Source organism: Oryctolagus cuniculus, chromosome 6 (assembly GCF_964237555.1).
Source record: "Oryctolagus cuniculus chromosome 6, mOryCun1.1, whole genome shotgun sequence".
Lineage (NCBI taxonomy): Eukaryota > Metazoa > Chordata > Mammalia > Lagomorpha > Leporidae > Oryctolagus > Oryctolagus cuniculus.
Window position 1 is genome coordinate 95,249,744 of NC_091437.1, and position 25,352 is coordinate 95,275,095.

The 25,352-nt window shown below is 42.2% G+C and overlaps 1 protein-coding gene and 1 long non-coding RNA gene across 9 annotated transcripts in view; one reads left to right on the forward strand and one right to left on the reverse strand.

Annotated features, from left to right (window-relative positions):
* Positions 1-25,352, forward strand: part of SULF1 (sulfatase 1) — a 194,829-nt gene that overhangs the window by 9,798 nt on the left and 159,679 nt on the right. For 2 of the 8 annotated variants that reach the window (XM_070075147.1, XM_051844552.2), the window contains exon 1: positions 20,144-20,494. The exons of 5 other annotated variants lie outside the window; for them this stretch is intronic. The gene's annotated coding sequence lies outside the window, so the exon portion shown is untranslated. Of the gene's footprint in view, positions 1-20,143; positions 20,495-25,352 lie in introns of those variants that run through there. One more of the 8 variants, XM_070075146.1, reaches the window with a different exon arrangement.
* On the reverse strand, positions 1,941-19,916 carry LOC127490724 (uncharacterized). Its single transcript, XR_011389129.1, has 4 exons — positions 19,739-19,916; positions 9,083-9,210; positions 5,198-5,377; positions 1,941-3,298 (listed from the first exon to the last, which is right to left on the reverse strand). It is a non-coding gene; the product is annotated as an uncharacterized lncRNA (long non-coding RNA).

The following is a 25,352-nucleotide window of genomic DNA, read 5'->3' on the forward strand; positions in this document are numbered from 1 at the left end:
TTTTAAAATTTAAATATTTTAAAAATGATGAAATAATAAATAACAATAACATAACTCGGTGGTGGGTCAAACAGAGGAAGAAAGGGAGAAAAATGACAAAGCTCCACTGAGGTGTGGAGTCCAGCACACAGAGGAGGGAGGCTCCACCTAAGGGTATCAGGGTTGCTGAGGGAAATTTCACTTGGTTGCACCTTACAATTCCAAAGTCAAAGCCACAGTGGTCACTGTGGGGCAAGTGTCTGTTTGTTACAGGCTGCATTTGGGAAAACCAGAACACAAGCATGGGTGAATATATGTGAATACATAGTACAATTAAAACAGATAAAATCTAATTTTATGATCACTAACAGACATAAGAAACAATACACAACTGTGATTTATACACACACACACACACAAATCATATTCCTCCTACAATAAACAGGTTATTTTCTCAAATTAAGAAAATGGTTCACCAAGTAACAGCCTAGTGTTTACCTGGTGTTAAGTAATGAACTTTCAAGTCAGAACAACAAACTAGTTCTGCCAAAGATCTACAATTCTTTTCTTTCAACTAAGGAAATGTTGGTACACAGAGACACAAAATGTAAGGGTCAGAGGGAGGGGGAGATGAAATATGGAAGTTGTTCTGCTCATAAAACTTCAGACCCTGCCCCGAAGGAGGTTGATTGACAACTGTTTACACAACACGAGTGATTTATTTTACAGATGATATATACCCTTCCCTCTTCAATGCAAAAACAAGTCATTCTTTTTTGTCTTTATTTGACACATGATAATTGTATATATTCTCAGAATGCAGGGGGATATTTGGACACCTGTATACAACACACAGTGACAAATCATTCTCAATTGTAAGGTTTGTAAGTGGTTTCCTCATTCCCTGCTTCTTTTCCTACCCCCTTTTATTTGGCCCTTTAATTTTTTATTTGTTTCAGTCATCTTCCTCTTCAAAACAGGAAAGCCATTCTTTAATAAAGTCCTATGTAAAGCAATAGACACTTTTCAGGATTTGGTATAGTTTTGTTAGAAGTAGAAGATTGTCGCCGGCACCGCGGCTAACTAGGCTAATCCTCCGCCTTGTGGCGCCGGCACACCGGGTTCTAGTCCCGGTCGGGGTGCCAGATTCTGTCCCTGTTGCCCCTCTTCCAGGCCAGCTCTCTGCTGTGGCCTGGGAGTGCAGTGGAGGATGACCCAAGTACTTGGGCCCTGATTGGAGGGTGAACCAATGGCAAAAGGAAGACCTTTCTCTCTGTCTCTCTCTCTCACTGTCCACTCTGCCTGTCAAAAAAAAAAAAAAAGTAGAAGATTGTCCTTGCCATTTAAGATGCTTGTATGCTTGTACTGTACAAGAGTACTTCAAAGGGTTTGTGTGAAAATGAAATTAAAAGACCAATCTGGGGCAGGCATTTGACAGAGCAGTTAAAACATCACTTGGGATGCCACATCCCGTGTTTAGAATGCCTAGATTAAGTCCTGAATCTGCTCCACATTCTCACTTCCTGCTAATGTGCACCCTGGAAGGCAGCAGGTGATGGCTCAGGTACTTGGGTTCCTGCCACTCATATGGGAGACCCTGATTGAGTTGCTGGCTCCTGCTTTAGTCCTGACCCAGCCCTCACTGTTGCAGGCATTTGGGGAGTGAATCAACTGATAGAAGATCTATTCTAGCTGCCTATCTGTTTCTTTGTCTGTCTCTCTGCTTGTCAATAAGTAAAAATAAAGACATTGCAGAACAAAAACTATATGATTACCTCAAAAGATGCAGAGAAAGCATTTGATAAACTACAACATCCTTTCATAATGAAAACCTTAAGCAAACTGGGTATAGAAGGAACATTCCTCAACACAATCAAGGCAATCTATGACAAAGGCATTTATTATAAAAAGATGTCTATTGTGGTGCAAAACAACTTTGAAGTCCACAAATTGTCTATGAATTTTTTTTTAAAGATTTATTTATTTAATTGAAAGTTAGAGTTACACAGAGAGAAGGATAGGCACAGAGAGAGAGAGAAAGAGAGGTCTTTCATCCACCTATTCACTCCCCATATGGCCGCAATGGCTAAAACTGCTCTGATCTGAAGCCAGGAGCCAGGACCCAGGAGCTTTTTCTGGGTCTCCTATGTGGGTGCAGGGGCCCAAGGACTTGAGCCATCTTCTGCTGCTTCCCAGGCCATAGCAGAGAGTTGGATCGGAAGTGGAGTAGCTGGGACTGGAATTGGCACCCATACGGGATGCCAGCACTGCAGGTGATAGCTTTACCTGCTAAGCCACAGAGCTGGCCCCATCTATGAACTTTTGAAGGCCACTTGTATGCTGGGCAGTAACACAAAAAATACACAGCTTAAGTTGGCAAGATTTGAAATTGAAATTCCAGCTTGCTACCAAAAATTTGAGGAAATTGCAACAACCGTGGAGACTTGACAGGATTTCAATTCTCAAAAGAGACTTAGTTTCCCTTCAACTTTTTAATGAAGATTTTGGCCTGTTTCATTTCCCCAAAGTAGTTTTCTGAGCATATACTCTGGTCCTAATGGAACGAATGCCAGCCTAAGGATCAGCACCTGTAATCTGTATCTCACTCGGGATTGCCAGGCATGAGTCTAATCAACATGAGCCAATTTATATTCATGGCTAGCCCTGAATTGTGATACCCAGTGCAGTGAACCAGCGGGAAAATGTATACAGATCAATAAGCATCAACTGCACAAACCAAAAAGTTGGCCTCAGCTGCCAGACTTTGCACAGGCTTTCTTTATTCCATACCCAGTTAGGTAAATGCCTATGTCCTGACTGGGAGGTTAGGGAGTAGAACATGACCTGATGCTCCTGAACGTCTTAATTTTAGATATCTAGCTTCACTTTCTTTTTTTTTTAAGATTTTATTCACTTATTTGTGAGATAGAGTTACAGAACAGTGAGAGGGAGAGACAGAGAGAGGTCTTCCTTCTGTTGGTTCACTCTCCAAATGGCTGTAGTGGCTGGAGCTTTGCCAACCTGTAGCCAGGAGCCAGGTGCTTCTTCCCAGTCTCCCACGCAGGTACAGGGGCCCAAGCACTCAGGCCATCTTCCATTGTTTTCCCAGGCCAGAGTAGAGATCTTGATTGGAAGCGGAGCAGCTGGGACTCGAACTGGTGTCCATATGGGATGCTGGCACTGCAGGCGGAGGATTAACCTACTGCGCCATGATGCTGGCCCCTTGGTTCACTTTCAATTCAGGATCCTACTCTTGTATGTGAAGCTTTTAGACCTGTCTTGGAGGTGCAATGATATCTAGAATTGGAGAAGTATAGTCCTTTTGGAGAAAAAAAAAGAAAAAAACGACTGTACAAAGTGGGAAAAAAGGAACACCAATGTAATCAAAACATATTCTGTCATAAAGTCACTTTTTTGACACAAAAATACTGACAGAAAACAGAAAAAAATAAGCAATATAAAAAACTCCACAATTAGCTATTGTTGTTCTCAGCCAGTTTGTCACAGAAATAGTTCCCTATCAGCATGCCATTCTGGTTAACACTGTAGCACAATTGCTTCTGTCATGGTCATAACACCTTTGCAAGCTTAGTTTATTCTGGGAATGCCTCTTTGGCTTCAGGTAAATCATCTTTCCTGCTGGGCAAATAATATATCAGAAAGTATGTTTCGTTATTTTCTTGATAGCTTTTCAAAACTTAAAAATCATTAAGCACATGGTACTAGCAATGATTTGCTGAATAAGAGCAACGGTAGGGATGGTAGGAAAAAGAAGCAGGTGGTACACAGTGGGAAAAACCATTGGAATTCTGAATTATTGAATTGCCAGCCATTAATAATGTGATTGGGAGCTCATTGGCTAGTCTTTCAGGGCCATGCCATCATCCTGTTGCCTGTATTTTGTCATTCTTTCCCTCTAGATTACACGATTCACCTCCTTCACAGGTGCCTACCATTCCCTTAAGATAAGCCTACATGAGCAACAGTTTTCTTGAAATTAAAAACGATGGTAGGGGAAAAGAAGGACTTTAATATGGTTCTGCATCACCTCGTGCTTCTAAATTGAGATCTATACTTTTTCTTACTTCCATGCGTCTTACATACCACTGTTAATCTAATCTTCCTTTACCAGTATTTCACCATCCCACTATCCTAAAGTAGCTGGGTTTGAATACCTGGTTACTCCCGGGGAACTTTCTTTCCTCCCAGCATCAATAATTTCCCTCTCATATGTGCTCTCTTCTCACTTAAAACCTGTCATATAATGTTATTCTTAGTTATGTACAGTTTGCACTAATTGCTATTCATCATAGATTTTTATTCATGCTTCGAATTTTATATTATTAGAAACATTAAGGCAGAAGTTGAGTTTCAAACATCTGCATCTATCAAGCATAGCTTGAAAACGGTGCATCCAATTCCTGCTACAGGCCTTCATTACGCATTCACAGAATGGTCAGAGACAACTGGTATAGCAGCTACATTTTTTTGTCATTGAAAAATTTTAGGAAACTAATCAGCCACAAATCTACAGCTATGCCAGGCATTCTCTGGCAGTGTGGAAGATATTCTCTCAGCCACTAATTCTCTGGCTTCATTTTTTTCTTTTTCCATCTTCTGCCCACTTCAACTCTCCAGGGCTGCATTAGAGCCAGCTGGATTCCCGCCAGAGACAGATTCAAATAGACAATAGGCCAACTAGAATTCCCATCTTTCTTGATTAAATGTGAAATTGTATAGCTGGGTGTCACTCACATGCCAACCATTCAGGATTCTACATTATCAATTAATTTCTCTTGAGGATTGAACTGAGGAGATGGTGACAATTCTATTTTTAAGGACCTGTAAAATGATGATGAGGCCAGAATTTCAGCAATAGTGCTACATACATAGACCTGTCCACTATTTCCTGGATAGCACAAATTAATAAGCTCCATAAACTCCATTGTGAATCATAGGGATTTTTTGTTGTTGTTGTGGGACTTGATTGCAAAAATGCTTTGTCTAAGAATGGTGTTTTCATTTGCAGAATGATTAGAAAGTGAGGTGACAGGATTTAACTTACTTGGAAGAAAGAGGAATTTATCACACATTCTATCCCAGCTAGCAAATCTTATCAGTTGTTTCTTAAATAATTTAGAACTTGAGGTGGGTTTTCTAGGAAATGCAGGTAAAATATAGAAACACAAAATGTTAAAGATGTACCTTAGCATCTTACCATAACCATAAGAAGTTTAAATACCCAGAAGATAGAAGACACTGGCTCTTTGCTGAGAGTACACAGCTGGACTGAAGTTCCAGTTGGAAACAGTTAGTGCTGAAGACCGATTGCTTTAAAATATTCACCTTACTGTTCCATTCACTGTCATCTTTCCTTTGTGCTTATTCTGCAATGTACCTAAATAAGAGAACCGACAAGAGTGGGTAAAGTGACCAAGATAAAGACAGAATGACATACCTAGTTTGCTTCTCAATAGAGATCTAAGAAAAATCTCATCCCACAACTGAGGAAACACGGGACTGAGCTTTTTAAAGACCTGCCCCAAACAGCAAAACTCATTCTACAAGGAATTTCAAAAAATTCATGGGAAAAGGAATTACAAGATAAGTGTATTTTGATACAAAAAAGGGAAATCCATGCACAGTTTTTTCAAAATATGTATTTTCCATGAATTTTTTGAAGACACTTCCTACAGTCCAGACTTTGCCCAATAGTGCAAATCAATGAAATTCCACCAGGACTAACATAAATTCATGTGCTGATTTTAGGGCCCAGCAACAATATGAAGGGATGAGCCCAGTTTTTTCAGTATGGACTCCCTTGTTGAGTGCTACAGTGAATAAACAGGTGGTGTAAAGAATGCTTGGGATTGGAACAAATACAAGAAAAAGTATTTTTCAGATGTACTTCTTTTGGAAAATTCATTTTAATAGACATAACCAAACATTGTTGCTGTGGATGATCTGAAAGTAATTAGTTTTATTATAGAAAGCATTCTTTATAACAGCAATTTTTAACCAATGGCAAAAGAATACTACAACCCAAAATGATAATGACAATATTAACCATCACCCCTTAAAACGATTTTCACTCATTGAAACGTGCTATATTTGGGTAAGCAAAGCACGTCTTCAGTTTTTGTGCTCCAGAAAGGTGAATTTGAGAAAGGATCTGCCATGTGCCTTACATCTAAAGACCAGGAAGTGGAGTAGCTGGTGTTGGAACTCATGACTTCTGACTCCTACCTCATAGCTTCATACTTCAGATCTTTCCAAATATATCACATTTGATCAATATTTGGGAAATCTATTGCCTTAGAACTGTTGAACTATCTATCCCTCAATAGCATCACCTCTTTGGGAAAAAAATTTGAAATATTTCCTTAGATACTGGAACTTTTCCAAGAGAAGTATAGGAATAATTCTTCATAGATAAATAAATTGCATGAGAGTGTATACAATTATGCATTTTTATAATTTATGTTAAAAATGATTTGTAAAAGAAGTAAAAGTAATTATTGTATTGTGTGTTTCACATTAATTAATTTATATTTTTATTTTACATTATAAAGAAATGCAATTCCATAATTCAACATACAAAGATTAATGTAGAATACCTAAGTGTGTTTTGACTTTTTGAAAAATAATTTTCATTTTAAAAACATGTTCCAGATTTTCTTTTTGTTATTGTCATAAGTGTCTAAAGGAAGTCTATGATTCGCAGAGAAATGAAAGAATGTGTTACAGGAGATGAACATTTTAGTTCACATTTTAGGCTATTTCAATCCATTGGAAAATGTGACCTCAAATCTGGTGAGAATTACAAAAACATCATGCTTATCATTATTTCAACTTCTGATGGAAGGGTGACTTCTGTTCAGAATGTGAAGATAATGTGGCAGAGGATTATCCATATTTTTGTATGGCTAAACCTTATTACAGTGAATGCTGAAAAAGAAGTCTATAAAAAGTAATTTATTTGGTCTATAAGAATACTTCGTTCATACTATTTTCGGCAAAGCCTATACAGCAAACATCAAACACTTCTCTAACACAGTGCTTCTCTATTTCCTCTTAGCATCTCAATTGTTGTGTATACTGATAATACAGCATGTCATTTTCACTACTAAAGGGAGGACCAAGAGAAATAAAATTGAGCTCTTCCTAAACTTTACAGCTCTATTGTTCTGCCATTGAGCAGCAACTGCCCTCCAGTTTCTATGACCTTTTCTCAAATTTGTTCATAACTGTCATCAAATAGATCATATAAAATGGCAAATGTTAAAGTGAAAAATTACACCAAAAAAGATATAAATCCTACTCAAGGGGTTCAACTCAAAAAGTATCATGCACGAGGTAAGGGCATCATTCTCTTTTCTCTCACCACAGACACAAATCTGGCAAAATCATCAGCTTGTTATACAAATAGACAATGGACTTTCATAGTCTGTACATTACTTCAATTTGTAAGTCCTCTGAACTTTGATGTAACTTGAATTTTTTGCCCATAATTATTTTTTCTGATACTTTATTTTTTTCATGCTAATGTAATACTAACGCAAAGAGAATAGATTCAATATTGGCCCTAGGTACAATTCTTAGAATGATTTTCCCTTCCCCTCTCCCACCCTTCTTCTATTACTTTCTTCTCTCTCTCTTCCGTTATTTCTTTCTCTCTTTCCTTGCTTCCTTCCTTCTTTTTTGTTTTTGAGTTAGTATATTTTAAATTAACATTATAGTCAAGAGCTTAATGCTTCACTAAACAAAAAGCTTAACAAATAAAAAGATCCTAGTTCAGTGGTAAATAGGCAGTGGGTAACAATAATCAAATGAAAAGGTGACCATTTCACTTATACACCATAAATTTTAAAATAACTACAGATCATTAAAACTATAGTACTATAACAGAATGGTTATGAGGGCATGAAATGATTTAAAATTTTTCATTTGATTTTGGCAGCTTTATGTAGCACATTGCATAAATAAATATCTGTGTCCATTTTAAAGAATAAGAAGCAGAGTCACACACTGAAATAAAATATAACCATACAATGTGTGCAGTAAAGTTTACTCTCAGTGGGTCAAGAAGTTGGGGTTTGGGGAGGAGGCAGGAGGGGATAGCTTTACTTTCTTTCTAGACAGACAGACAGACAGACAGACACACACACACATATGGATCCCAATGTACAATGATTCAATTCACAATTTTACGACTTTACACTACCAAAGCTTACCCATATAACCATTTTTTTTTTTACTTTCTGTACATAAAATGAATGTACAACACTTTATTATAAGATAGGCTTTGCAATTTTGCCCAACTATAGGCTAGCTTAAGTGTTCTAAGTATGTTTAGGGTAGGCTCAGCTAAGCAATGATGTTCAGTAATTTATGCATATTAAATGCAATTTTAACTTGCAATGTTTTCAACTTAGAATGGATTTATCAAGGCACAATCCCAAAGGGCCCACATTGTGGCAAAGTGGGGATGCTGGCATCCCATATGAGCACCTGTTCACTTTCAATCCAGCTTCCTGCTGATGTGCCTGGGAAAGCAGTGGAGGATGGCCCAAGTCCTTGGGCCCCTGTAACCCATATGGGAAACCAGGAAGAAGCTCCTGGCTCCTGGCATTGGTCTGTCAGCCCCACGCATAGTTGCCATTTGGGGAGTGAACCAGTGGATGAAAGATCTCGCTCTATCTGTCTCTATGTCTCTCTCTCTCTCTCTGAAACTATGCCTTTCAAATAAATAAAAATAAATCTTAAAATAAAAAGACACAACCACATCATAAGTTAAGAAGCATCTGTATATGAGAAATAAAATAGAAAAAAACAAGAATCTAGGTCACTGGTATGCAAGTGTTCTTCCGACTATTCCTACTACCTTCTCATGTTTGAAATTGTCTCCAGGGCCGGCGCCGCGACTCACTAGACTAATCCTCCGCCCCGGCACCGGCACACCGGGTTCTAGTCCCGGTCGGGGCGCCGGATTCTGTCCCGGTTGCCCCTCTTCCAGGCCAGCTCTCTGCTGTGGTCAGGGAGTGCAGTGGAGGATGGCCCAAGTGCTTGGGCCCTGCACCCCATGGGAGACCAAGATAAGTACCTGGCTCCTGGCTTCGGATCAGGGCGGTGCGCCAGCCGCAGCTCGCCGGCTGCGGTGGCCATTGGAGGGTGAACCAACGGCAAAGGAAGAACTTTCTCTCTGTCTCTCTCTCTCACTGTCCACTCTGCCTGTAAAAAAAAAAAAAAAAGTCTCCAAATGTAAAATTCTAAAAAGACACAGACACAGGGGAGTTAGATAATTTGCATACACAAACAGAACAGACTAGAGGCAAAGTGAAGAACTCAAATCCAGGTCTTTTATTTTTCCAGACTTTCTCCAAATCTGTAACCTAGTTCTGTAAATAGAAATGTAACTAACTTTCACTTAAAATACTTATAAACTGCCATCACATCTTTTGCCAGTTAGTCATCTATAATCAATATAAGCATCAGCCTAGGAGGAAGAAACATCATCATTATGATTTAAAGTTTACTTATTTATTTATTTTTATTTACTTAAGAGAGAAAGTGAGAGAGACCTTGCATTCACTGGTTCACTTCCCAAATACAGCAGCCAGGGTTGGGCCAGCCTGAAGCCAGGAGTGCAGAACTCCAGCAGAGTCTCCCACTTAGGTGGCAGGCACCCACATACTTGAGATATCATCTGTTACCTCCCAGGGTGCACAATACCAGGAAGCTGGACCAGAAGCAGAGGTGGAGATTTATTCCAGGCATTCAGATATGGGCTAAGAGCATTCTAATCAATGTCTTAACCCACTGCGACACAATGCCTGCCCTGATTGAATAATAACCTTTATTTATACATCATAGTGCCCATTGCGAATCATTTTCACCAATCCTATTATATTTTATCTTCATCATGCTTCAGATGAAGTAAACAGGATAGGCATTATTGGACCCATTTTACAGATTAAGAAACGGGCTGTGAAAGCTACTTTTCTACTAGTGTTCATAGACATTAAATGGTGGAGTTCAGACTCACATTTAAATTCCAGAACCAGAGCTCTTTCCAAAATAACCTTTTTTTTTTTTAAGATGTATTTGTTTATTTGAGAGGCAGAGTTACAGAGGGAGGAAGAAAAACAGAAAGGCCTTCCATCCACCACTTCACTCCCAAAATGTCTGCAATGGCTGGAGCTGAGCAGATCCAAAGCCAGGAGCCAGGAGCTTCCTCTGGGTCTCCCACCTGGATGCAGGGGCCCAAGCACTTTGGCCATCTTCCAATGCTTTCCCAGGCCATAGCAGAGAGCTAGACTGGAAGTGGAGCAGCTGGGACTTGAACTAGTGACCATATGGGATGCCGGCACCACAAGCGTAAGCTTAGCCCACTACACCACAGCACCAGCTCCCCAGTATATCCTCTTGACATTTCAGCTCCTTGTCACACTCCTAACAACCACATCTAAAACTTTTAAACTTATGTTTTATTTGGGAATTAAAAAAAATAATATTCTGTTAAAGAAAACAAAATGACTGATAAGGATGTCAGTGCTGTACTTATTACTACAATTTATAATAATAGCTAAGGTTTATTGAATAGTCCTTACTGTAACTATTCTACATGCATTATCTAATTTAATTTTTCAACATCACTATGACATAGAATCCTCATGACCCCCATCTTAAAAATGATGAAACAGACTTAGACTTAGTTGATCAATGTCACAAAGCTATTGGAGCCAAGGTAGATACAGACCCATGCAACCTACATTGTCCCTTTTTTCCTTTAAGTCCAGTTTAATCAAGCTATTTTCCATGTATTCAACAATATTTTTATTCCACAATTAGAAGACTTCTTTCTAAGAATAACTGGCAGCCGGCGCCGTGGCTCAATAGGCTAATCCTCCACCTTGCGGCGCCGGCACACCGGGTTCTAGTCCCGGTTGGGGCGCCGGATTCTGTCCCGGTTGCCCCTCTTCCAGGCCAGCTCTCTGCTATGGCCAGGGAGTGCAGTGGAGGATGGCCCAGGTGCTTGGGCCCTGCACCCCATGGGAGACCAGGAAAAGCACCTGGCTCCTGGCTCCTGCCAGGATCAGCGCGGTGCGCCGGCTGCAGCGGCGGCCATTGGAGGGTGAACCAACGGCAAAGGAAGACCTTTCTCTCTGTCTCTCTCTCTCACTGTCCACTCTGCCTGTCAAAAAAAAAAAAAAAAAAAAGAATAACTGGCATGTAAAAGTCTATGTATTAAAAAGGACATCACCACATCTTGTCTGCAACCTCTTGAAAGCAGGTGCCACATTTTACCTGTACCAACAGCAGCTCCTAGCATACATTAAACATGCAACAAATGCTTGTTCAATGAGTGAATGACATTTGGAGTTCTGTATTAAAAAGTTTTTAAGATGTCATGATCTAAACACTTAAACCTAAAAAGTGAAAACTAACCTCAGTTTTATGGCAATGCATACAATTTTAAGGTAAGAAAAAAATGATAAAAGGAAAAAAATTTCTACTTTAAGTGGCTTTTAATTCCAACCTTGGAACGTTGAAGTACTCTATCAATAAATTTCTAAAGATTGATTTTGATTTATTTATTTGTTTGAAAGGCAGAGTTACAGAGGGAGAAGGAGAGACAAAGAGAGAGAGAGAGAGAAAGAGAGAGATATTGATTCCATTCACTGGTTCACTCTCCAAGTGGCTATAATGAATGGGGCTAGGTCAGGCCGAAGCCAGGAGGCAACAACTCCCTCCAATCTGCCACAAAGGTGCCTGAGCCTCAGCCATAATCCACTGCCTTCTGAGACACATTAGCAGGGAGCTGGATCATAAATGGAACAGTTGGGACAGTGCTCATATGGGATGCTGGTGATGCAGGTGGCAATGGTTGAAACCACTGCACCCCAATGCTGGCCACTCTATTGATAGTTTGACAGCTGTAGCCTTTGATTTGATGACCACTTTCAAAATCATTTCTTTATTTGAAAGACAGAATGACAGAGAGAGAGAGAGAAAGAGAGAGAGAGAGAATCTTTCATCCATTGGTATATTCCTCAAATACCCACAACAGCCAGGGCTGAGCCAACCCAAAACCAGAAGTATACAACTCCATTTAGGTCTCCCATGTGTATGGCAGGGAGCCGGATACTTGAGCCACCATCTGCTGCCTCCCACGTGCACTAGTAGGAAGCTGGATCTGAAGCAGAGGCAGGGTTTGATCCCAGGCACTCCAATATGGAATGCTATGTCCCAAGCATTGGCTTAACCCATTGTGCCCCAATGCCATCCCCTAGATGACAACTTTTAGATAAAAAGTGATGCTGAGCCTCACCAGGAGTCGGAGTCATGACTTCCCCCTTTGCTATAATCAGTAAGTATAAAAATAAAGAAACACTCTGCCAAAGATCCTGGTCTCAGGGCAGGAGCAGAATCACCTCCAGGATACACGGCTGGCTCTTCAAGGCACTGCATGCAATGGTCCACTGAGCAATGACTCAGAAATGGACCAGCAGGAGGGTAACATTAACCCAAGACAAGCAGTGAACATGGCTTTGTATCTCTCACCTTTCAATCTACACATCCAACCATCTACTTGATGTTTTCTCGCTATTCCAAATTTTCCCATGATATTCATTTGTATATATTTTCCCCTAAACAAGAATGATTAGCTGAGCCAAGAGGACCACATTTAGCCACCTTCCATCCTTCTTTAGAATGCTGCCTTTGTCCTACCCTGTGTATTCCAGTACAGCTCGCAGACACCCTAAGTGCACAGCTTAACTTTATGCACTGTAAGGGAATTTCAGGATGAAAGTGTATTCATTGGAGTCAGTCGCACGTTGGAGCTCAGGTTACTGAGCTTGGCATGCTTTAAAACCCTCAAGTAGCTCCTTTCAGGCACTGCTCCTTATCACTCCTTTTGCTGTCCATCACCCTTGCATCAGGCTCCAGCCTCAGCTCCAGCTTTTTCTTACTAATGCATCTTTCAGCCCCAGACATGAGTGTCTTGCAGATTGTGCAGAGCAAGGCTCTTTCCTGTCTGGGGCTCAGCACATCCTTATCAGCATCTCTTGGAGACTGCAACCTCTGCAGCAGGCTTGTGTCCAGGGTCCAATTCGCCACACCTCTTGTTTCCTCTCCATTCTCTGCCAGTCACTGCCCCATGGCTTTGCCTCACTCCTGCGTCTGGCAAGCGTGGCTTTGCACTGCCAATCTGTGTCTCCACACAGCTTACACAAAGATGAGGTGACAAACTGGACTCCCCACCAACTGACTTGCTTAATGATTTTTCCTATGTCTCTTTAATCAACTGTTTTCCAGCAAAAGTTTCTAAGAGTTCTAATATCCACCCCAACACTGTTTTACCTGAAAGACTGTCTCCAGGGGCTGAACTCATCACAGTAATTCAGATTATTATTAATCATCACTAACCATCATCTTCTTCCAGAGATCCCTATTGTTTTGCCTTTATATCATTGAATATTGTTATTTCTTTATATACATATTTTTAATGTGGAGTTCCACTTCTGTTTTTAATTCATAAATTACTTTTTTTATTTGAGAGGCAGAGAGACAGAGAAAGATGGAGATTGCTCATCCACTGATTCACTCCCCAATGCTCGAGAGCATGGAACTCAATCCAGGTTTCCCTTGTGGGTGGCCAAGGCCATTACTGTGGCCTCCCAGGTTCTGCATTAGAAGAAGCTGGAACTGAGAGCATAACCTGGAATGGAACTCAGGTACACCAGAGTTATAGACAGAGAGAGAGAGACAGAGAGAAAGGTCTTCTTTCCGTTGGTTCACTCCCCAAATGGCCGCTACAGCCGGTGCTGCACCAATCCAAAGCCAGGAGCCAGGCACTTCTTCCTGGTCTCCCATGCAGGTGCAGGTGCCCAAGCACTTGGACCATCCTCCACTCCCTTCCCGGGCCACAGCAAAGAGCTGGACTGGAAGGGAGCAGCCGGGACTAGAACCCGGCGCCCATGTGGGATGCCGGCGCCGCAGGCAGAGGATTAACCAAGTGAGCCACAGTACCAGCCCCGCAAAGTGGTGTCTTAACATCAACACCAAGAACCTGCTCTGAATGTCTATATTGAAACCCAGGAACTCTCAGAGTCACCCCTGAAAAGGGAATAAGTTGCTTCTTCACTTGGGGTGCTTAATGCTGAACTTGTGCTTAAGGGTACTCACAGCCTAAAAGACTCAGAAAAGGAAGAAGAATCTGAGTGAGCGCAAGTCCGTGCATACGCTGGTCACTGCTATTCCCCTTCAGACATTGTTATCCCTACACCAGTCATTCCCTTGACAAGTAAAGGAACTAGACTTTCAAAAATTTGGAAAAACACACACCTGTATACTAGCATTTACTGACAGGTCACTTTGTAAAAAAACATGAGTTCTCTTCAAAAAACTTCTACGTAAATACGAAACAGTAAAACACACTCACTAATTACATGGAGATAAGTTACATTTTGCTCAATGTATACCTTTTTTCCTAAATTTCCTGCTGAGAAGGGATTCGTCCCATGATTTACTGAGCTTTTTGGTAAAGAGCTGTGAAGCTGGTGAAGAAGAGAAGACTGAGATTCCAATAAAAACTTGTTAACGGGTGTGCAGCACCATGCCCATTAAGCGCAGAACAACTCGCTACAGAATACGCAGACTTGTTTACACCTTGCTTTTTAAGTGCAGGTCCAAGTGCTCAACTCTCTTAGTCTTTGTCACTTGGGCTCATGCCCAAGCCAGCCTTGAGAAGCCTGCCATAACTCCTCATGGAAAACTCTATTGGTTATTTAGAATCTAGGACACAACAGTGAATATTCTGCACTGTGTTTTCATAAAACATTACTACTGTTGTTCAGAATAAGCAAGACATGCACGCCTGGTTACTTAATGTGTTTTCCCTTGATTTACATGTTCTTGCTTAAATCATTCCCAGAAATTCTTAGTAAATGTGAAAGGAATTTATCAAACAAACGTGTTATCTTTTCCTCTGACAGAATGTCAGATCGCTTCTTGAAAGATCCTTTCCAGATTCTTCTTCAGTTCAACCTGATTTTAACAAACTTGAATCCGCATGCTATAATTAGGAACCGACAGTAAGCCAATTTATTCAGTTAATTTGCATCAGTCTAAATAATTTTTCCTGACAGATCACTTCCGTTCTAAGCATGAAGTACTTTTTAATCCTACTCAGGTTATTGCTAAGGATAAATGATTTCACATTTCTCATAAAGATGCCAGTCATTAAGAATATTAACACAAATTCCTTCCCCTTGAATAGAAAAGAGCTGTCATGTTAGCAATGTTGCTGTGTCAGCCTTTCTATTGTCAAACACAACAAATGATGAGAAAATCAATTTACTCTTTAGAATTAGTCAAGTGAGGAATTCTTTGAAGTGGGGGTGGGAGCTGTGGGGCGGGTTTTCCCTGGATTCTGTAATTGCCTGAAAGCGAGTACTGTATGTATGTTGGTAAAGTGTTGTGAAGTTGATGGAATACTATTTGTTGCAGTAAGACCTTCCAGACAGACTCTATCTCTGCAAAATAATTCCCCACTCCAAAAATAGAGGTTTGATGAGCAACAGATGTGGTTTAAATGAACCCTTGTTTAACGGCACCAAGAATATATTTCAATCCGTAGGAGCCACAATCTAGGGAGGGGGAGGTGACAGCCTTGCTGTTGAGGTTGGTTGTGGGGTTTGAATATATTTATTTACTGCATGGAATTTCTCTCATAAGGCAGGATGTAAATGAGCTTTTAATTAATACTGTCTATAGCTGGAGGATGTCGTCCACACTTCTTATGAGACAATTTACATTTTTACTTTGTAGTCTCGAATTAGATGGGGAGACGGCCTTCCCATGGGCCCTCCCAATCTCTCAAGTCCTCTCTGCCCTCTCTGTGATTTGCAAGGTCCACAGCCCAGTTTCTCCACCCACAAAGGGAAGATTAGATCGTTGTTCAAGAATGACAAGTATTTAATATTTGAAAATGACTAAATAATGAAGTGTCTGGATTCTATAGAAATGCCAAGGAGAAAAGAAGATTAATTTCAGACCCAAGTCTAGTACAAACATGACCTTCCTTTTGTAAATCTCATGAATAGGAAAAGAAATTATCTCCAAAGCTTTCTTTCTGGGGCTGAGAAGTTGAAAATAGATTAATATTAGGATGTTGCAGATGAAAAAAGCAAAGATCTGTGTATTATAATCTCTTGGCTGTGGAGATGAGAAAAATTATTTCTGGGGTTAGCAAAGATTTCACTGATAAGATGGAAGGACCATGCTTTTACTCCTTTGCCTGTAGGCAGGATTGCAGTTCAGCCATCTCAGGGAAGAACAGTGCTATTGCGCCCAGAAATCTCCAGGTGAGAATGATAAAAATTAAAAAGAGCAGATGGAAAGCTCAGGGACCTGGGAACGAATAAAGGTCGGTTTCGGCTGACATCATTTCAGTTAAAATTCATCTCTATTTGCAAATAGCCTCACCGTGGGTAGAACTCCAACGGATGAGCTGTTTGGCACTCGTTCTCTGCGAAGATTCCATGTCATCCTAGCAGTCACGTCTCGTCGCCGTTTTGATTGCCTCCTCTTCGCCCTGTCAGTAGGGAGTCCTGCCCTAGGGTGGGTTTGGACACCAGAGAAATGACATCAACCCTCAGAGGCACTCACAGCCTGGGAGGAGGAGACCCCACACCGTGCAGGCCACAGGGTGTCACACTCCAGGAAGCAGGCTTGGGAGTAAGGAGAGGATGCGGTGCCCCAGCTTCCCTGCGACTGTTATTCATCTAAATTACAGCCTGGGCTAGTGGGGAAGCGACAACCATGAGGTTGAGCACCAGGTGGAGCGCAGCTGGTGTAGGTGATGGGGAAGAGGATGGGTGGGCGACCTCTTCCACCGCGAAAGAAGCATATCAGGTGGAAGCAAGGAGCCCACAGGTAGACCTCAGGGCCTATGTGATTTTAGCTTTGAGCTGTGCTGGCTTATATGATGTCCACACATTGCCTTGGCCAGAGCTGATGTCTGTAAGAACACTATGTTCCCCACACATGTTGTGTCTCCTGTAAAATGCTTGAGTCACTCTAGACCAGTTTGATAAACGTAGAGTCTTCTCTGGCCGACACTACACACTTTGGGTTGAATGGAAAGCGAGGAGAGCCCTGAATCATCTGGACAAGTGACAAAGTTAACCCTTTCTTGGACTTTTAGTTGTCATGGGTTAAGTGTTGGCCAACTTTAGATTTGCAGCTCAAGGGCTCAACAAACAGACGACCAGGGGGCACAGTGAAAGTATTCCTGCCTCCTCTTGTTCACTGTCAAGACACAGCAGCAGGCAGTGAGCTAAGTCTTACTACAGGTTCTCAGTCACTGTCCCTGCAGTGCAACAGGTGAGGACAGAGGGGAGACGGACAGTAGTCTCTGGCAGAACCAGGACATCTGAAGTAACCTCTGGACCTGTCCCCCTCAGTCATAAGTCCTTGAGCAAGGTATTCAACGTCTCTGTGCCCCAACTTTCATAAGGAAGTTAAACCAGATCAAGAGCCTTAGAATAATTTTAGTAGCAAAACTTTTTGTTTCAATCAAAATCTAAAGTCACTTTATAAAACAGATAGAAGTGGGCCAGCGCCGTGGCTCACTTCGTTAATCCTCCGCCTGCAGCACTGGCATCCCAAATGGGTACGGGATTCTAGTCCCGGCTGCTCCTCTTCCAGTCCAACTCTCTGCTGTGGCCAGGGAAGGCAGTGGAGGATGGTCCAGCTGCTTGGGCCCCTGCACCTGCACGAGAGACCGGGAAGAAGCGCCTGGCTCCTGGCTTCGAATTGGTGCAGCATCGGCAGTGGCGGCCATTTGGGGAGTGAACCAATGGAAGGAAGACCTTTCTGTCTCTCTCTGTCTATAACTCTACCCGTCAAATAAATTAAAAAAAAAAAAAAAAAAACCCAGATAGAAGTGACGCTTCTTCCTTTGGGTCCAGGGAGTGCAGCCCAACTGCAATTGACCTGGCCTCTGCTCACGGTTTCCCTTTTGCCATATATGGCAGAGGTTCCTGAAATACCTCCCTGAAAGCTCACAGCTCCTTGGAACCCAATTTGAAAGCCAGCAATTGAGATAATACCTAAGGTTTCTTTTAGCTTTCAGAAGCCTGGAAAAATCTTGGACCATGCAGTCAATTTTAGGCTCATATCCTAGCCCTGTAACTTTAGTCTGACCAGACTCAGTTTTCCCATTTGCAATAGTTCTGTTAGGATGGTTTCCAGATTAAGAAGCACGGAGAGCCTAAAACATAGAAAGATTCATTAACAGCAGCGCTCACAGAGGTTATGGCCTTGACCTGAGCAGAACAAAGTGAGGGAAGAGCCTACATTGAACTCCAAAACTGCAAGGAGATTTCTTTCTTTCCTGAAGCCAAGCCCTCGAGAACTTGAGGCTAAAATCCTTTCAAACTTGAATTGGTCTTGATTGTTCCAAATTAGTGGAGGCGGGAAAACTCTTCTAATTCACTGCACATTCTGTATGCAGTGGAGAGCGTGTACTGTGAAGACACACCCCGAGTCTCTAAAATGACACCATGGCCGATCTAACTGCCACAGATGGAATTTCAAACATGTTGTTTTTACCAATGAATAACAGGGACAACGTCATTAGGAATGCTTTAATACAAAGCCACAAGAAAAATCAGTAGCTGACAGCTCCTGTTCCATATTTCACCCTGTATCGTCAAACCTTTCGTCAGAGAGCTCTTACTCATTTGTTGAGCTGCTGTTGTGTTAGCCCACACTCTTTCAGCAGTGGAGGTGTTTCCTCCATACAAATGCACCCCAGAGGTCTGTGATCTCTGAAGATCTCACCTTTGAGGAATGTCCCTGGCATTTTGGAAAGTCAACTCCACCTTGCAGGTCCTTTAAATAAAGAGCAGTGGCATTGGTGCAAAAAAAAAAAAAAAAAAAAAAAAAATTGCCAGCAGGCCTATTTCCCAACAACAGTGCATCCCAAAGGAAGCTGCCTCTGTCAAGTTCACATGCTCCCCTTCGTGTTTTATCAAAATCTTTCCTCTCTTTTGGAACTTACAAAAATTTCCCAACAAGCCATCAATCCCACAACCATCAGTACTTCATCACCCAGGAGGCCATGGCCCCTTGCACTTCTCACTGCTGGCTCACGGAAGCTCTCCAGGGTCAACTAAATTCTCATTAGGCACTTGCTTTATGTAGGGCCCTGTCCTAGGCCACCAGGGAGACCAACACAAGATCCCAAACCTATGAAGGCAGGCAGCCTAGAACGAAGCAGAACAGAGAATCAAATCCAAGAACTGGGGCAATCAGGAAGGCTTCGGTGGGGGTGCTGGGGTCTGAACGGGGGTGAGAAGGAGGCATGTGAGGCAGGTAGGAAAAGAGGAACTGAAAAACCATCTTTAGAGGATGATTCATATTCTAGTGTGGTGAGGCAGGAAGGCAGGAGGGGAAGTGGAAAATTAGCGTGGGGACAAAAAATTGTGGGCTTTGAATGCCAGCACGAGGAATTTCTTCACATGTTGGGGAGAGGTGCCAAGAGCAAGGCGGGGTAATAATAATCTAAAGAAAATAGGAACAGCAAGGCGGGGAGGCCAGGGCATCACTCAGAACTTTTCTCAGAGGACCCGGGAACTGAGGGAAAGAGCCCTCTGGCTCTGTTTATTGCTCCCCCAGGGAACAGGGCAGAGCGCTGTTATAAAAGTTTAAAACAGGGTTTGGAGGGCACGGAGAACTCCTTGCTTACCATCATAAAGACAACAGGAGACCCGGAATCAAGAGAGGCGGTAGCAGCACCTAGTCTGAGCGGAGAAAGCTCAGTGTTTACCAAGCCCCTGGGCTCTGGACTGCCTGGCGTGGCCAGCACCCCTCTTCCTCGTGCACCCCACCGTGCCCCAGGCGGCCGCTGTGCCGAGCACCCGGAGTCGGAGCCGGGGCGCAGCCTGGAAGCCGGGGCTGCGGGCCACTCCCACCGCGCCGGTGGCCAGCGGCGGCGCACTGTTTGTTTGCCGAGGTTTGCATACACAGCTTGCCTTGACTTCTCTTTCCCCCCAGTGGGCTCAGCAGTGTCCCGAAATTCACCTCCAGTGTAATAACTTCTGCCTCTGCTCCTCCTCTTCTTGGAACTGCCTTTTGTTTGTCTGGCAGCGCCGGCTTTTCTGGGGGTGTGTGATGATAATAATACGCGGGCTTATATAACCCTCCTCTTACTGCCAGTACTTCGCAGACAGTCCCTAATGAGTCTCGGGGCCGCTGTCAGGCCGGGCGGCCGTCCCCGAGAGTAGGAAACCCTGAGGCTCCGAGGCCAGAAAGCAGGGCGGCGAGGAGCGGAGGCCGGGCCTTCCTGGCTGCCGGCGCCCCTCGGAGGTCAGCGGAGATAACCAACAATGAGTCTCCCCTTCTGGAGGAGGAAGGAAGTCCCGCTGCCACCTTATCTCCGCTCCTCTGCCCCCTCCCTGTTCCCAAGGCTTTTTCTCTAGAGAAGATTGTGAAGGCGGCTTTTGTAAGTATGATGCTCTGCTTTTGCTTTGGAAAAAAGAAGACACGCTTTCCTTCCTGCCCTTGCACGGCTCGCGGCGTGGAGTCCACTGAGACAGGCAACGGGTGTCTCTTGGCCGGAAGTCCTCCGCCCCAGTCTAGACCCTCCTAAGGACACTAGGAGAGGCAAAGGGGTTTCTGATGCTGCTTCATGTATCAAAATAGCACCCACGCCCCGGGCTGAAACTGGCCGCCTTCAGGGATCCTGGTCAAGTCACCCGAGTACACACACACACACACACACACACACCCCTCCCAGATAAGAGCTCTGGGTACTGTCAGTTCCAGTGGGATATAATTGTTGGAAGTTTCGTTTCACACTATGAAACAAACCCCATCTTTCAGGGGGTTTCTTGGAACTTGCTGGCTTTGTGTACAGTGTATACGACACTGTAACTATAGCGGACATGTGGATTTTTATGAAGTCTTTCCGTGCGTAACTGCAAGAATTGATAGTAAAAGAACATGAACACTAAGTTCCTAAACATCGGCAAGATCCAAAGCCCTGCTATTACACTTTGCTGGAAAGCATGCTGAATTGTTGCATTATTCGGCTCAGAGGCGATGCTAGTTACTTGGTGAAATTGCTGTCAACAGAAGGTGAATTTAAAACTCTAGAATAATCACAGGGAAGGTACAATTTCTGAACGCTTAGAAACTATGATTTGCTAATTGTAGAAATCAAGAAAATGAAATTCCATTAGGGGTAATTGTACAATTTATAAAGCCATGATTACAACTGGGTGTGTTATGACATATAGAAAATTATTGTCTTAATTTTAGGTGCAGAAAGTAAGAAAGAGAAATCAGTAATAATATGGAAAAGCAATGCCTCTCATTTTTAATACCATGAGTACTGTGATTAATCCATTGAGCTTAATTGCCTATATCTTTTGAAAAACAGATGTGAAAACCATAAATGTTATGTACGAATATATGTGCACATATATATATACACACTTAGTTTGAAATATTATATTTGTTATATTTATCAGGTGCTCAGTTTGAAGTTTTATATTTATTATATTTATCTGGTGCTTGGTATTTTACATGAGAGTTATAGTCTCCAAAACAGAGAAAGTTGAGAAATTTCATATCAAATTTCAAATTACAATAGGGCTGTTTGTTCATTACTTATTCAATAAACATGGAAGGTGTTATAAAGTTGGCTAATTTTAGGATTCAATTGAAATGGCATTTCCAAGGAGAATTCTCTGTGGCTCCAGAGATAGTCTAAGACATCATTAAAGTTGAAAATGAGACTAAATCCTAGTTGCTTTGTATTTAAAAGTGATCTGTCAACACTAGATTCCCCATTCGAGCTAATTTGATTACAAAGATCAGTCACATAATCTCGACATTAGTCTCAAAGGCATACTGAATCACAGCACCAATAATAGACTTTGACGAGCTCTGGATTGGAGGCTTAGTCTGGCTATCACCCTGTTATATGACCAGCAGCACGACCCTTAAGATTTTCAGCCTCGGGTTTCACATCTATGAGATAAAATCAAAACAACTTGCCCCAAAGAGAGGACTGTTGAGAGGACTAAAAGGAGATAATATATGTCAAATATCTAGCCCAGAGTCTGAACATAGCAGACTATGTGTCAGTCCATTTTAGGGCTTTGCCATTGAATTTCTTTTGTTTCATATTTCATTCTGTTCATTCATTTATTGAGCATCTACTATGTGTTTGTTGTATTCTGTGCTGAGCCCTGGTCCTGCTAGAGAGAATAGATTCATATTCACCTGGGAAGAGTTCACAGACAAGGAGACAGAACAAAATAACACATGACTCACAGAAGTAGACTTGCTTTCAAGGTTAAGAAGCAGCACTGAGGCCCTGCAGTTATCTCTGCCTAGTGAAAGCCAGAGGACTTTGTCACAGGGTGATGAGAATTGGATTTTAGATAAGCAAGACCTGTGGAAGGACATTCCCCAAAGAGCAGGCACTGGAGGGCAGGGCTAAGAACCCTGGGCTTAGTCACTAACTCAAAAGGGCTAGAGCGTGCGGCAGGGTCAACCAGGGTCCCAGTCAGCAGGATCCTGGTGCTTCATGCCGAGGTGTTTGGGCTGATGAGCTTTCGTGGGGGAAAAAAAAAACTCATCTGTGAGCCAGCTCTGATCCATAAATTTTGTTTAACGTGTTCACATCAATTTAAACTTGGTTCCAGATATCACTAAGACACTGATTGGCTAAATGAAGTATTTTATTTGTTTGGACTATTTTGTTTGCAGCAAACCCATGTCTGAAACATTCTAGCACAGGCTGTTTCACTTTCCCAGCTGGGCACTTCCGGGATCACTCTTTAATCAATAGAGAGAAACGAGAATTTTGCATGGGCTAAGAAAGTGGAAAACAGGTGTGATATATGTTTTAGAAAGGCTCTTATGAAATGTGGGTCAGGCAGAGAGGACTGAGAGTAGCAGTACTACGAGCTGGGAGACCAGCTAAGAGACCACTGTAGTGTAGAGTGATAAATTGCTGAGGGTCTGAGCAGAGCAGGTAGATAGTAGGACACAGATTCCAGAGATACTTAGAAGGTAGAACTTCTTTGACTTGAGAACTGAATGAGGGGAATGAAGGAAAAGGAGGCATCTAGAATGTGATGTGGGGGCTTGTGTAAGTGGGTAGCTATAAAATGAGAAGAGAGACTGGTTTCTAGAAGCTTGAGTGAGTTGGGGTAATGTCCGGTTCAACATCAGTAAGAGGTTAAACTCCACTACTGTGTAAAAATAAAAAGTAGTTTCTTAAAAAGCATAAAATTGCTATATTTTTCCCTAAAATTCTTGGAAGAAAAGTAAGGATTGAACTCTTACTCTGACACTCTTATATTCCCAAGAAACATCAATATCTGAGTTCCCCGGGCTCGGAACTTCAATTTTGTGTCCCTGCTGTCTTTAATCCTGTACTCCCATTGCCCAGCACTCTGTCTTCCCATTAACTGTACAACAGGAAGGCCATGTCTCAGACAGTCTCTCTGATAGCCTTGCATCCCCTCAAAGAAAGTCCATCTTTACTTCCTATGAGCCTTCAGAAGTGAGCAGAGATGAGGAGAAACCTTTGTGGCCTACCAGAATACTTATTCCTAAAAATCACACCATCAGAAAGAATGACTACTCATTCACTAAAAAGGAGCCCTTTCCTTAGCAGGGTAAGTTCACTTCCTGGAGCGAGGGTGCCCTTTCAGAGTCTGAAGCAAAGGAGGTAAATTCTAACCTGACCACTAATTAGCCTACAACTATTTCACCCTTCTTCAGTGTGCCAGACAATTCTTCTCATATAGTGTGAATAGTGTGAAACTGGAAAGGAGGGATGAGTAACATTTGTGATTTTTTTTAAATGACAACTTGCAAGAATTTTAGCATTTTGAATGACTAGAAAACAATCTGATTAGAAGACAGGAAGCTGGGACTTTTTCAATCTATGAGGTCTGATTACCTGATAACCTTGGTTTTCTCAAACCCTTCACCCCTTCTGTACTCAGCACTTAATCTTCTATGGCAAGGCCTCATTGGATTTCCTGGATTTCGGAGCTGTTACCCCAGCTGAGCACTTCAGAGCAAATGCCATTTATTATGAATGGGGCTTAGCCCCAGACTTTGTGGCTAGTCTTGCAAAGTTGTATAATATTTCTTTCTGGTAGGTGAACTATATTCATACATTTAAAAGCAGGTTTTCAAAGCTATTTCCGTCTAAATAGAGTTTTATCTCTTATGAGAAAGAAGGTATTTAGTTATAATCTGAATTCCTTCCGGCTTCTGATAACTCACTTCAAAATTCACCAAGCCTGAGAAATGATCTTTGACTTTTGAAGTGATTAAAAAAAAAAGGCTTTTCTATTTTTGCCGAAACACTTTTGCCATAAAAAAAATGAAGACTGCCAAAAAGGAACTGTTAACAGCTCAGCTATGCAAAATAATCACCAGATATATACTTTAGAATTCGATGAGTTTGCCTCATAGCAAAGCAGATCATTTCAAGGAGGAGCAAGATGCATTTGGGGGAATTCCCATTAGCACAATTGAAACGTTGAAGAATATACTGGGCTTCCATATATGGTGTTGGCCATTGCACTTTTAGGTTACTCATGCCATTTAAAGTCTTGGCTTCCTAAGCAAGTGCTCTGCTCCTCACAATCTTTGTGGGTTTGCTGACATCATGATTTACTCCAGGCCGGGTGCTGCCACAGCCACTGTGCTTGCCTATGCAGCGTTTGAAGAGTGGAACAGTCGCAGCTGTGCAGTCCCCCAGACACCTGGATCCAGAGAACTGCTGGATTTTGCTTCATTTCTGTGCTCCGTGGAAAGCTGGAAGCTCCCCAACTCTCTCTTGGGTTTGGCTTCCTGTTCACATGTTTTCGGGTCCCATGTCATTGTGTATGAAGTAACAGTCCCACATGCGTGCACCATCCACAATGGCAAGACTTGTGTGGTTCAGTGCAAGGTTTCTAATGAGGACATTTTGGACCTTCCAGCAATTCTTTGGGGAAAGCAGTTTGGAACCGGTTATTGCTTTCCAAGGCGAAGGGAACAAAAGCAGAATGCACTTCAGCAACTAGACTAAAGCCATGTATAGGAGGCAATTAAAGAACCACTACAAAAGAAAAAGTTTCCTTATGTATCTGTCTAAATGTGCACGTGTGTGTGTGCACAGTATAGAAAAATGTCCAAAATTAACAGTTTTGAAATATCAGTTCCTGTTGCAGCATTCCACTAACTATGAATGAGGCTGGTGTTTTCCGCTGAGGCCTGTTATTTTAATGACATTTCTCGGCAGCAACATCTGATGAGTTTATGAAGTTGGAGAGCCAGGAAAT